At 34.1% G+C, this 15,020-nt stretch overlaps 1 protein-coding gene across 2 annotated transcripts in view; it reads left to right on the top strand.

Annotated features, from left to right (window-relative positions):
* LOC125238297 (tachykinin-like peptides receptor 86C) overlaps window positions 1-15,020 on the top strand; it is a 91,493-nt gene that overhangs the window by 33,494 nt on the left and 42,979 nt on the right. The window lies entirely within an intron of this gene.

The raw sequence follows: 15,020 nt of genomic DNA, 5'->3' as shown, positions 1-15,020 counted from the left end.
TTGTGCCCACGCATTACAAAAAGAAATAAATTAGAAGTCCTTTTTTTATATTTTCTTTGCTTAACGAGCAATGGTTAAGAAGTTAGAAGAAAGATGCCCTTGAAAACATTTGGCTATTTGAAGCTGCAAAAACGCAGTCAGTGTGAACCTTTAGAATGACGCACAGACTTTTGACAAAATGTTCATGAGATGGGCGTACTGTAAGGCCCACTTGCACCAACCGCTTAACTCAGGGTTAGTGGGCTGTCAACTGTCAAATTCCACAAAAAAACGGTTGGTTAACCCTCGGGTTAACTCTCCATTTTCGTTGGTGCAAGTGGCCCTAGGGGTACTAATGGCCACTTGCACCAACGAAAAAGAAGAGTTAACCTGAGGGTTAACCCACCATTTTATATGGAATTTGACAGATGCCAGCCCACTAACCCTGAGTTAAGTGGTTGGTGCAAGTGGACCTAATAGTATTTGAAGAACGATTATGTAAAAGTGGGAGTCGGACATCGGGGAGGGTTCTTATAACTAGATAACATTGCTGTAGAACATAAAGTATAAAAATACCGAAAAGGGTAAACTGGATTGTGGTAGGTACAAACAAAACTTTTCCGCTGAATAACTGGACGTAGTTACGCAATAACGTTCCAATCCATCTGAAATTGTCATTGAAATGAGAGACTTTTGTTTTTCATACAAGGTCTAAAACTTAATGACAATTTTATGTGGATTGGAACGTTATTGCGTAACTACGTCCATTATTTACTGTTACCCGAATATATTATAGGTAGGTAGGTCCAACAACCGCAAATAAGATTGTTACAAATAATATTTCTTTTGTGATGTAAATTTAGGTATACCTTTTTACCGTTTTTAGAAAGTTTTGTTAACTTTGTTTATTTTGCTTTTAATACTAACTTAAAACAGTGTTAGAAGTATATTTTGCTTTGACTATAAAATATACTTTTCCCCTCACTAGCTCGGAAACACGTGTTTTGTCCTTTAATACCAGCGGGTAAAAACGTATTTTATCCACTAGTGGGTAAAGTAATTTGACCTTGAATAAAGTCAAATTAATTGCTTTAAAATTGATAAAAGTAGGTGAATCTAGTAATAAAGATGATTTACCACCTGTGGAACTACTGGAAGCAGTGATAAACGCATTTTTTGCGTTGTAGTTTCCTCGCTATAGTGAGAGGAAAAGTTTTGTGCTACACTCGGGTGCAAATGTATTTTACTTCTCGTGTGTTAAAAAACTCGCAAGTTCAGGATTCTATTCTCGAACCACTCGCTTCGCTTGTGGTTCAACTATAGAATCCTTTCACTTGCTCGTTTTTCAATTCCACACTCGGCGTTAAAATACAACTTTGCCCCCTTGTATAACAAATAACTATTGCTTCTTGGCACTAACTGAAATCATAGAATGTTATGTATGTGTGCTTCCTTATATGACTTTTAAAAGTAAAGTTAAAAAACTATTTTATTTTCTTACACGTAGGTATAATATAAGGTATTCTTTTTTTTCTATAACTTCATTTTTTATATGTATGATAATGATAATATTGATAATATACGTAACAAGATATTTTTATCACCATTGATTTTTATAGGCAATTTTGCGTCCCACTGCTGGGGGCCGATGTTTGAGTCTCACGCGTTCGAATTCAGAAAATTGTCACTGAAAATAATAAGCAAGTCACCGTTTTCAACCGGTATTTCAGTGACAAAATCCCGTATGCGAGATTCAAAAATCGCCCCCCTGGTCAAGTGTCTCCCTTTATTCGGGTTGCATTACGGTTTCATACATATTCGAGGCCGTCCTGCTATCTCCTTTTTTGCATATGAACGTAAATATTTATTTTTATAGCGTAAGCAGCGTAACCAAATTTTGTTCAATTTCATGTTATGAGTTACAATGTACACCACAGATGTCATATATACCATAGATCAAGCAAACGTATCTACTTAGCGTGTCAAATGAACTCAGTGAAATCCACTGAGTTGTCCGTCTTTACTCGCAGCTTGCAGCTTTCGGGCGTCAATTTTTGTAAGTTGAAGTCAACCAAAACATAAAAAATGCCTCGTTACGTGATATTCAATTGCAACAACACAAAAATTATGAACAATCAAGAGCCTGAGACATATTTAAAATTACAGGCAAGAATCAACTTCAGTACAAAATTTGACACGCTCGGCCCCTATACAAATATATGAATTTGTTTCTTCTATCTAAATTAAGTTCTGTGATGTACACGCAATTTAAAGGACTACGTCGCAGTAGTAAAAAATACTATAGGTATTCTTTTTTTCTTAATACCTGGTGATTTCTCTTCACCAATCAATTCAAGCGAAGAGAGATGAATATCTATCTATAGAAAGAAAATCAAATCATATGTATTTTATTGTACTGTCCCCTACTCTGACTACGTGGGCCGAACGATGATGGATAAAAGTTATTATAGTCTCAAACTCTCAACTTTGTTGATCTTTAACCATAACATTGCATATAATACGATTCAGAGATTGATAACAAATTTGAACTTGAAAATATCACAGATTACTATAGAAGCCAGTTTAAAACCTACTTGGCATTTATTTAACAAATTAAGCAACCATCTAGGATAAAATGGAACTGAATACCTATTTATAGGTCTCTGGGCGGCCAAAAGATATCACAAACAAAATATGTTTTCTCCTTTTGTAAATTTAATACTAACGCTAGTTTTGGGAAAAGGATATAAATAATATTCCCTGTTGCATTTAAGGTCAGAGTTTTGGCTAGCTCCACATTTTTATGCTAGGAGTTTTACCTATACTATACCTAATCTGCGTTGAAAACATGTTTCTGAGTATGTAGTATTGTAATAATTAAGACATACGAGTAGTTAACAACTTTCCTCTTGAATCACTATATATATAATATTTTTTAAGAAAAAAAAAAAACCGCCACTTTTGTGGTTCTGGTGAAAGGTCCTTTCGAATGTTGGATTATGTAGAAATGTGTAGGTATTTTTTAAAACTGCTTTTATCTTTGATTATTTGATGGAAACACAAATGAATATACGTAAACCGTTAAGGTTTGAAGAGTTTCCGCAATTCCTCATGAATCCGATATCCGATTATAAGAAATCGAGCTTGACAAAATTTGAAAACTCAATATGTAAGCTTAACAAAGAGAACAAATCTCCTAACAAATAAATGTCACTGTTCTGAACTTAAATGCAAGCTGTTCTTATAAAAATACCAAAGTCATTATAAGCGTGCCGTTCAGATTTGAGGAGTTCCGTTCTGCCTATCATCAGCAGTTCCACTGCACCAAATGTCACTGTTTCGTACGTAAATGCATACTGTTTTAATAAAAACACAAAAATCACCATATGTATGCCTTTCAGATTTGAGGATTTACCTCGATTTCTCCAGGATCCCATCATCAGAACGGGGTTCTGGTAAAAATGGGACAAATCTCTATGCATACAAATTCAATAAAAAAAATCTAAATCGATCCAGTAACGAAGGAGATATCGTGGAACAAACGTTAAAAAAAACAAAAAAAAAACATACAGACGAATTGAGAACCACCTTGCTTGAGATTTGGGGTGGCGGTTAAAAAATTCGCATCAAAATCTGTTGCGTAGTGTTAAAGATACAAGCATACATAGCGACAGACAAACAGCAGCGGGATGCAGCGCTGTTTAAAAATATGTAGGGACTAACATATTGCTAGTAATTTAGAAAGAAAGAAAGAAAGAAAATAATTTTATTCAGGACGTTAACAATATTCCCTACGTCTATGATACACATGGTTTCCCCTCAGCATTTTGTCAAGTTACCTACCAGGTAACTTGACGCTGGTCTTCCGTGGAGACCTGTCCAAGCGATCGCGTCAGTACATATTTATAACAAAAATTAAACTTATGAGATCTGCAAATTTAAGATGTAATTTTCGTATTTAACTTTAAAAGACAACATAGACATATTGGTGGTGGACAAATTGGAACTAAAATATTATTAAAATAAAAAAGCGTTTTATTTCTTGCAAAAGTAAATACATCTAGTGTTACAGTTTTTCCTTTAATGGTTCGGTTCTGTTGCAAGAACCCCAGTTTGGGTATAGGCCTCCTCCAAACGGTTCCATCTCTCTCTGTCTTGGGCCACTTGCATCCACGAAGGGCCAGCGATTTTGATGATGTCGTCTACCCACCAGTGTGTGAGGTCGTGCCCTGCGACGTTTACGAAAATATTATTAAAGGTACTTAAATAATTGCACGCATCAAAGGATTTTATATTATTACCACACAACCGAGTTCTATTCCTAACAGGAAAAAAGATAAAAATGTTTATTATGTTAATTTAAGGGTAAGTACCTACGTAACTTTGAACTTAGCGGTGAAAGGGCTCATTAAAAGTTTATAAACTCCAAACGTGCTCCAAACAAATTACTCACGCCTGTAGACACGAGAAAAGTGTTTTGCTGAGACTATTTTTAAAGCCTTTATTTAAAGTTTCTTCGATATAACTAGAAGATAATACAATTTTTTTTGAGTAGACGTCCAGTTTTATATTTCAAAGGAATGTATGTAGACCCTACTGAGATGGCAACCCATATTCCACATACGTGAATACGTGCTTTACTAAGTAGTTATAAATAGGTGATTAAAATTGCCATCGGTTAAAAGTAATAAATTTAAAATGGCTAGCCGAAAAAAAAAGGGCGGCAATAAAAGTAGAAAGCAGGCTGTTTCCCATTCTCGGATTGCTCAATATTTTAGTTAAAAGATATTCTATAGAAATTTAAAAACAAAACCCATTATAAGATTTATTTATGAGTTTACTGGAACAACAGAAAAACCGCTATCGCACAATGCACACCGTACGCCAAACCTATAACGTAAGCATATTCTAATATGGTATATTATTCCATACAAAGTCTACTCTCCTTGGTAAACTGTTTCCAGGACATCTGGAGCCCATGTGTCAAGGCATTTGACCATGACCGTACCACTCGTTGCAAAAGTGACAGCGGGGGGTCCCTCAAGCCCCTGACCACGCCAAACGAGACAACGTGCACCGCTGCAGTAAGAGAGAGCGAGACAGCGCACCAATCAGAGCCTTGGAAGGGACAAGATCCCATTGAAGAAACGTGTACGCAATCGGATAATTGTAGCGACGAAAACCTTATATTATTGTTAATAAGGTTGACATTATCGTAACTAGAAGTAAGACCCAAGTCTTTCCAGCTTTGTTAAAATTTGTTCCCTGATCATATATAATTGTAATAATTGTTAAAGATTAATTTAGTAGTTCTTTATAGTAGAAAATAAAGCCAGTGGTTCCGGATCCGGCGATAAACGAGCTAAGTACCTCTTTTATCAAAACAGCGTCTCAAATTGTATTTTAAGTAACACAACATATTTTAATTATCTTTGTTCAAGTGCAAGGCAAGTTCAATTCTTGCGTTATAATCTGGATTTATTGTTGGGACAAATTCTATAACCTCGTAGTGGTTAATTAGTATTTTAAAGTAACTGTATAATGTTTCTTCAGTTTCTTTCAGCTTTGTGTTACATATCTTGTATGACATTTTATTGATGAATATTAGTGCGAGTTCGAGCCTCGCCACTATGTTAAATATATTCCATATATATTTGTTGAAACCAGGATTCGAGTTCCTGGGATATCTAATGTACCTAAATACATTTCGTAAAGGATTGAAACGAGACGACCGATATTATATTGTTATATCCTACAGGTTAAACAACATGTGCATTTATTATAACTCAAACTGTGTTTAGAGTAAACTGTCTTGGAAATTCTGTTATTACAATTCCTAATGAATTATTGTATTGTTGTATTAACTAGAACATATAGATGTTATGTAGACATTGTATGTAGACGTTACATTAATAAGGCGAAGTAAGGGTTTTAGCGGGTTTTCCCTTACTTCATGAGCCATTGACTTAATAGATTGTCCCCGCAAAGGTATGGGCTATAGGTTGACTTGTATTGTATACACTTTTGGTTATTAGTTTATATAAATATTTCAAGTGAAAAAGGCCTAAATTGTTTTGCTCACTTACGTATTTCTGTAGTGTATTCAAGTTTGCATTCATAGATTATTGATTTCATTTTATATAACGAATGCCTTATAGATTTCTTTGATAGGAACGCCCATACCTTAATAAATTTGCGATAATATATTTCAATTTTATAAATCGCCATGTGCCTTTCCTTACAACTACCCCATATAGTAAGCTCAGACTCCTTAGATTCATCTACACCTTAATCAATCTAATTTATTTAATTCTCTAAAGCCTTCAGCATGGTATTTTAGGTCCCCCAATACCATTACACGTGGCGCTCGTGACGCAGGATCTAGTGCTTGTGTCTTAAATAATTTACAAAAGACACAACTAGAAAAGAACTTCTAACTTTTAAAAATTAAACACAACGTAGGAAACCTTCAATTTTATAAACTTAATATGACGATCACTTCGATTACCTATGAAGAGTCTGAGAGGGGTGTTAAGTTGCTGTATAAAGTGCTATAATGATTTGCAGTTTTAACAATATTTGTGTATGTAGTTTGCTGTAATGTTTTACAACCAGAAATTCCAAGACAGTATACCTACTTTTATTCCGTTGAATTTTATTGTATATCTTTGTGTGTTTTGTGTGCAATAGCGTGTTTTGTGCTGATATTTAAATAGCAGGAGTCAGTTGTTCCCGCGATTTATATAACTTAAAATCAGTAATCTAGTATCAGTTTTAGAAATATGTTTAGTTGTAACTAAAATGTAAATGACGGTCAATAATCGGGATAATGTTACCTGGGCAGTTCGAGATTATATGGCAGGTTATTATATAACAAAGCGTGTCGGAAAAAAAAAAATTGACCGTATATCGGAATACATATAATAAAATAATACTAATTTTGTCAAGACTGGCGTGGTATATTATTTTCACTCTTGGTGATACAGATTATGATTTAATATTGGCGATTAATATTATAATAAATATAGCTTGCAGTTAGTGAATTCGAACAAGCTACATTAGCAGATAAACCTATCTACTCGTAGTTCAGTTAAAGGAAAATTTGATGATACATATTATGGAGGCTTGTGACAATAAAGAGAATGTCAAATCGGTGATTTGTGATGATAGATAGGTAATTACCAAGGTATATTTCTAGTACCTACATATATAGATGTCGTAAATAGTAACGTTCAAATGTTAATGCTTTTATTAAAGTTTGGAGAAACTAAGAGATGATGACCAATCAAATGGCAGTAGGTACTATATAAACATTTTCCGTTTACGAATCTAGATTTGATGACATTGAGGTGGATTATAATTTCATTTGCAGCTTACCTATAAATTATTCCAACAATGTAAAATCCCAAGTAACAATTTCTGGTCCTATAGTGGTCGAGAGCACCAAATTAAATCACATTAAATAGTCCTATAAATAGTCTATATTGGTACTGTAGAGCCGATTTGGCGCAATTATGCAGCCATATAGTGATATAATAGGGCTATAGCAGTATCATCCGTGACGTTTAAGGTCTATAATGGTGATGTGATGATGACTATTGTGCTAATTTGTTGACATAGAGGACACAGTAACGCTATTATAGTATCAATTTATGCTATAGTAGCATTTGAGATTCCGTTATACAGGTTTTTTGTTCTGTAATAGCAGTTGCCGTCCCTTTTAATGCGAATGAATGAAATTTCTAAAATAATTTAATGTGTGTAATATTTAACAAACGAGGAACTTTATGAAAAGTGGCGTGTGAACTTGTGAAGTTTAGTGTCAATCAAAATAATTTGGATTTCGTATAATTCCATCATTACTGCAAAAAGGTATGCGATGGAAATTTTACCGTTAAAAGAATATTAGTTTAATGGAGTATTTTAAGTGGGCCCTCGATTTATACCTGTTTTGAATAAAATAAATAAATATAATTTTATACAATAAAATTATTGGCACCATAGTTTCTACTATGGATCCAAGAAGTAAAACATACGCTTTTATAGTTCGACTATGTCACTTATCATACGCATTCACTGCCATAAGCCCGCCATTGTGGATTCAATTAGGGTTGCATGAGACTTTAACTATGATCCAGTTTAACTTATAAGTTCTTTATATAGAAAACAATACTTGTTTTCAATGTTTTAGTATAGAAAGATCTTCTAAACAATTTTTTTTTATAAAACATATAGTAAACTCAGCTATAGCGCTATTGTGTTTTAAAAGAGATACCGAAACCATTATTCCACAGTTCTGTGATATAAAAGAGTAATTGTGACGTATACGGCGATGAGATATAAAAGGCATTAGAAAACGACTATTAACGCTTTTCAAAGCTATATAAACGTATCCTGAAAACTTCATTATACAGCAAAATAGCTCTATAATGGTATTCATATCACTACTACAGTGTTAAATACTGTAGCAGTGTTTTCCAAAGCCACTATATCCCAAAATAGTGGTATATTTAGGTTTTAATTTCTGTTAAAATACGACTACTAAAAATACTATAAGCGGCTTGTTGGGAACCTTAATAGCGCAAATTGATAGCATAACAGTGATTCCTAACACTATTATACAATAATATTGTTCTTTAGTAGGTTATTTGATCCTGTTATAGACCAGGCCTATAGCGGCTGTATAAAATGGTGATATAAACGTTTACATCACTTCCTAATAACACCTTTTAGCTGTATAACACAACAACTATAGCGGCTTGTCGGGTATTTTAAGTGGGCCCTCGATTTATACCTGTTTTGAATAAAATAAATAAATATAATTTTATACAATAAAATTATTGGCACCATAGTTTCTACTATGGATCCAAGAAGTAAAACATACGCTTTTATAGTTCGACTATGTCACTTATCATACGCATTCACTGCCATAAGCCCGCCATTGTGGATTCAATTAGGGTTGCATGAGACTTTAACTATGATCCAGTTTAACTTATAAGTTCTTTATATAGAAAACAATACTTGTTTTCAATGTTTTAGTATAGAAAGATCTTCTAAACAATTTTTTTTTATAAAACATATAGTAAACTCAGCTATAGCGCTATTGTGTTTTAAAAGAGATACCGAAACCATTATTCCACAGTTCTGTGATATAAAAGAGTAATTGTGACGTATACGGCGATGAGATATAAAAGGCATTAGAAAACGACTATTAACGCTTTTCAAAGCTATATAAACGTATCCTGAAAACTTCATTATACAGCAAAATAGCTCTATAATGGTATTCATATCACTACTACAGTGTTAAATACTGTAGCAGTGTTTTCCAAAGCCACTATATCCCAAAATAGTGGTATATTTAGGTTTTAATTTCTGTTAAAATACGACTACTAAAAATACTATAAGCGGCTTGTTGGGAACCTTAATAGCGCAAATTGATAGCATAACAGTGATTCCTAACACTATTATACAATAATATTGTTCTTTAGTAGGTTATTTGATCCTGTTATAGACCAGGCCTATAGCGGCTGTATAAAATGGTGATATAAACGTTTACATCACTTCCTAATAACACCTTTTAGCTGTATAACACAACAACTATAGCGGCTTGTCGGGAACCTTAATAGCGTAAATTGATTGCATAACAGTGATTTCTAACACCATTATATAATAATATTGTTCTATAGTAGTCATATTTGATCCTGTTATACATCAGGCCTATAGCTGCTCTATAAAATGGTGATATAAACGTTTACATCACTTCCTAATAACACCTTTTAGCTGTATAACGCAACAACTATAGCGGCTTGTCGGGAACCTTAATAGCGCAAATTGATTGCATAACAGTGATTTCTAACACCATTATATAATAATATTGTTATATAGTAGTCATATTTGATCCTGTTATAGACCAGGCCTATAGCGGCTCTATAAAATGGTGATATAAACGTTTACATCACTTCCTAATAACACCTTTTAGCTGTATAACGCAACAACTATAGCGGCTTGTCGGGAACCTTAATAGCGCAAATTGATTGCATAGCAGTGATTCCTAACACTATTATACAATAATATAGATCTATAGTAGTCATATTTGATCCTGTTATAGACCAGGCCTATAGCGGCTCTATAAAATGGTGATATAAACGTTTACATCACTTCCTAATAACACCTTTTAGCGGTATAAGCTTATAGAGCTAAAAGGTGTTACTGGAGGCTTTTATACGACAAGCGGTCACGCCGAAAACCTTTATACGACATCTATAGTAGCTTTTGGCGTCGAAAACCAAAATTATAGCACTAAAATGTTACTTGGGAATATACTATGTATGAATGTATTTTGCGTAGAGATATAGATATGAAGTTATTTCAAATATAAAATATGTAGTATGTATGTTTGTCGTAAAGATTTTGTTTGAGATACACGATATTGTTTCAATCGTCAGTTACCGATATTTATCGATACTAGTTAATGGAACGAAGCATTTTAAAAAGCAGGTAGAATATTATTAGTTATAACCATGCATTGTTTATCACAATAGATAAAACAAGAAAAAAAAAGAACAAGTGTTCGGACGGTTTACTTGGTTCCACATTACCTGGTTTGTTGCAAGTTAATGTTGCAGCTCGATTTTCGATTGTTTATGTTATCACGAAAGAATTTCCAATTTAATAATTAAAGTCCTAAAAGTTTGGTTCTCTTAATATACATATAAATAAATAACACATTTAGAACAAATAAGTGTAGAAACACGCGATGTTTCAGTTGTATACCTATACCTATTTATGCACTCAGTACCTATAACGTTGTTGTACCTCTCGACCTGAAATGAAAGATGCGATAAATACTCGTTTCGAAATAAAAGAGTAAAACCTTATAAAACACATTTTAGGAACAAAAATAAATAAGTACATAAATATTTTGTCTAAAGTGTTGTATTTCAGGCAGAATGCGTATTAATAATGATGAGGACAATTATTACTAATCGTGCAGGTTTCAATGGTTACTGTAAAAACAAAATAAAAGGTATACCATGTTTTGCATTTTAAAATTGAATTTGCAATTATTTTATGAAAAGACTTGAAAAGAAAAAGTACATAAATCTTGCAGTTATTGGTTGGACAGACAAAAGATATTTTGTTGCAGGATAGTTTCAGTATACCTAACATACCTGGCTTTAATAGGCGACTAAGACCGATCCTAGGAAAAGACTGGTGTGAATTGTGGTAGTTTTGACGCGTCTAGAGGCAAGACACGACGCCGCTGTATAGCCGACTGTGGACGGTCTCGACAACGCCATTTGGGTTGACACAACTTACGAGATTGATTCGAGAACCACTGATTTATTTTATCGTTTCCTTATAACTTTCTTTTCCGTGGTTCAATTTCTTAAGCTTAGAGTTTGTGGGTATTAGTTTGGGGTTAAATTAATATTATTATACTCAAGCGGTTAGGAACAAGATTAATTGCCAGGTCACACCTCTGTTATATGACTTGCGTAGAACAACCTGACTTCACCATACCAGAGGCGCCGGGGTTAGCCATAGTGGCCACTCAAAAAAAAAAAAAATCACTGGTATACCGCCTAACATCTATGCAAGAAAAAAAAAACACATAGTGCGCTTGCGCACTTGCTAACCCCCATGCGATACGATGCTACGTAGCCATACACACATTTATTGAACTCAGGCTCTACGTGGGTAGCAGACGGGATCAGTTTTAGAAGCTTTGGCACCTCAGGGCTGCCCTGAGTAGTACATCTCACTTACGCTTAGGAAGGACTGTTTCTACGCCTCCGCTCACGCTGGACGCAGTGTGACCCGAGAATTAATTCTCTCGTCTCAGACGAACGCGTTTTATAGTAGATCAGGCTCTGTCCGTGAGGAAGTGACTCTGAGGTGTGTGGCTGAGGTATTTGTCTGTCCAAACTTTACTAAATAGGGCCATAATACCATTACATGACGTAGGTATGGTCAGGCCATTGTCTGTTCAAATCATTATTTCATAACAAAAGTTCAATTGCATCACTTATTAACAAAAGTTAAAGTGAATTTTCATTTAGCTGGCATCACTATCATAATACTATCTAAATACCCTAAAGAACAGAGATGACAAAGGGTTTTATTTTATGACAGCTATACTCAACAAATTTAATGATGTAAATAAATGTCCCTAAATAGAAAATAGACATTTATTATGCCACAATATAAATTATATGACACAAAATTATTTTGATCAGTGTAATTTGAGATGCGAGATCTCTTGACGACAACATAGGTGTTATTTACATATGTAATAATCTACTACAAGCTATCAAGTATTATTGAAAGTTGATTGTAAATTGTAATCAATAAACTAGAGGTCTTATGTGTGAACTTTGTGTGGAAAATCCCTGGCCAGGGTAATGCGTGGTTGTGAAAGGAGATGTGTGATTGTAACTTATTAGTGTCTTGAGAAGGTGACGATGTGTCGATTACGAAGATTGTATGGTGATGTATGAGTCAAGAGATCTTGTTAACACAAACTGAAGTCTACTCGGTTAACGTGAACTTTAGATAATTTTATGAAAACGCATAAAGCTTGAAATACAAGATACAAAATTAATTCAATTTCATTAAGCAAATAACGTTCTAAGATAGGCTATCATTTGTGCAAAGAGACATATTATTATGGTTAATCAGTAAGAGGCAGTAATTGTAACGGTCTAAATGCAAACAATAAGATACTATAAAAATTGTTATATTTTAAAATATTAAATTCATTATTATTTTATTATCCGTGCCCAAACGTCAGGTAGTTCCTTCAGAAGTATAGGCGCCAGCGCTAAGATATTATTGTTATTGGTTTATTGCCCATTACAAGTCTCATAGTGTGGTTTTGTTAGAGAAGAAAGAAGCATAATTAACTTATTTAAAGCTAGCTTCCGTTTTGTAAATATTGGGACAAAGACGCGAGTAACTATAGCAGGTTAGCACTATAGACAAATGCGCTACCATTTCGCGGATTAAAAAGTAATTATCAAGATTTTGAGTGTCATGAATGTCCGTAAAGCAACGTCTGGATTCATGCATAACTATTGAGCTACCTATTCCTATAAAATATGTAGTGACAAATGTTTACATTTTTTCAAGTTCTCGTATTCATGTTATATAGGTTACGTAGAAGACGGGGTAATTTTGTTCGACTAACCAGAGAGGGGCGTGAGATGGCAACCCATATTCCACATACGTGAATACGTGCTTTACTAAGTAGTTATAAATAGGTGATTAAAATTGCCATCGGTTAAAAGTAATAAATTTAAAATGGCTAGCCGAAAAAAAAGGGCGGCAATAAAAGTAGAAAGCAGGCTGTTTCCCATTCTCGGATTGCTCAATATTTTAGTTAAAAGATATTCTATAGAAATTTAAAAACAAAACCCATTATAAGATTTATTTATGAGTTTACTGGAACAACAGAAAAACCGCTATCGCACAATGCACACCGTACGCCAAACCTATAACGTAAGCATATTCTAATATGGTATATTATTCCATACAAAGTCTACTCTCCTTGGTAAACTGTTTCCAGGACATCTGGAGCCCATGTGTCAAGGCATTTGACCATGACCGTACCACTCGTTGCAAAAGTGACAGCGGGGGGTCCCTCAAGCCCCTGACCACGCCAAACGAGACAACGTGCACCGCTGCAGTAAGAGAGAGCGAGACAGCGCACCAATCAGAGCCTTGGAAGGGACAAGATCCCATTGAAGAAACGTGTACGCAATCGGATAATTGTAGCGACGAAAACCTTATATTATTGTTAATAAGGTTGACATTATCGTAACTAGAAGTAAGTTGGTTTAGTAGGGATTTCAGTCAACACGAGGGATGAGAGTAGCAGGACACTCTGATTTTAGACTCGAAGGGAGACCCAAGTCTTTCCAGCTTTGTTAAAATTTGTTCCCTGATCATATATAATTGTAATAATTGTTAAAGATTAATTTAGTAGTTCTTTATAGTAGAAAATAAAGCCAGTGGTTCCGGATCCGGCGATAAACGAGCTAAGTACCTCTTTTATCAAAACAGCGTCTCAAATTGTATTTTAAGTAACACAACATATTTTAATTATCTTTGTTCAAGTGCAAGGCAAGTTCAATTCTTGCGTTATAATCTGGATTTATTGTTGGGACAAATTCTATAACCTCGTAGTGGTTAATTAGTATTTTAAAGTAACTGTATAATGTTTCTTCAGTTTCTTTCAGCTTTGTGTTACATATCTTGTATGACATTTTATTGATGAATATTAGTGCGAGTTCGAGCCTCGCCACTATGTTAAATATATTCCATATATATTTGTTGAAACCAGGATTCGAGTTCCTGAGATATCTAATGTACCTAAATACATTTCGTAAAGGATTGAAACGAGACGACCGATATTATATTGTTATATCCTACAGGTTAAACAACATGTGCATTTATTATAACTCAAACTGTGTTTAGAGTAAACTGTCTTGGAAATTCTGTTATTACAATTCCTAATGAATTATTGTATTGTTGTATTAACTAGAACATATAGATGTTATGTAGACATTGTATGTAGACGTTACATTAATAAGGCGAAGTAAGGGTTTTAGCGGGTTTTCCCTTACTTCATGAGCCATTGACTTAATAGATTGTCCCCGCAAAGGTATGGGCTATAGGTTGACTTGTATTGTATACACTTTTGGTTATTAGTTTATATAAATATTTCAAGTGAAAAAGGCCTAAATTGTTTTGCTCACTTACGTATTTCTGTAGTGTATTCAAGTTTGCATTCATAGATTATTGATTTCATTTTATATAACGAATGCCTTATAGATTTCTTTGATAGGAACGCCCATACCTTAATAAATTTGCGATAATATATTTCAATTTTATAAATCGCCATGTGCCTTTCCTTACAACTACCCCATATAGTAAGCTCAGACTCCTTAGATTCATCTACACCTTAATCAATCTAATTTATTTAATTCTCTAAAGCCTTCAGCATGGTATTTTAGGTCCCCCAATACCATTACACTACT

Source organism: Leguminivora glycinivorella, chromosome 2 (genome assembly GCF_023078275.1).
Source record: "Leguminivora glycinivorella isolate SPB_JAAS2020 chromosome 2, LegGlyc_1.1, whole genome shotgun sequence".
In the NCBI taxonomy this organism is placed as follows: Eukaryota; Metazoa; Arthropoda; class Insecta; order Lepidoptera; family Tortricidae; genus Leguminivora; species Leguminivora glycinivorella.
This window is presented reverse-complemented; position numbering and strand designations above follow the sequence as displayed.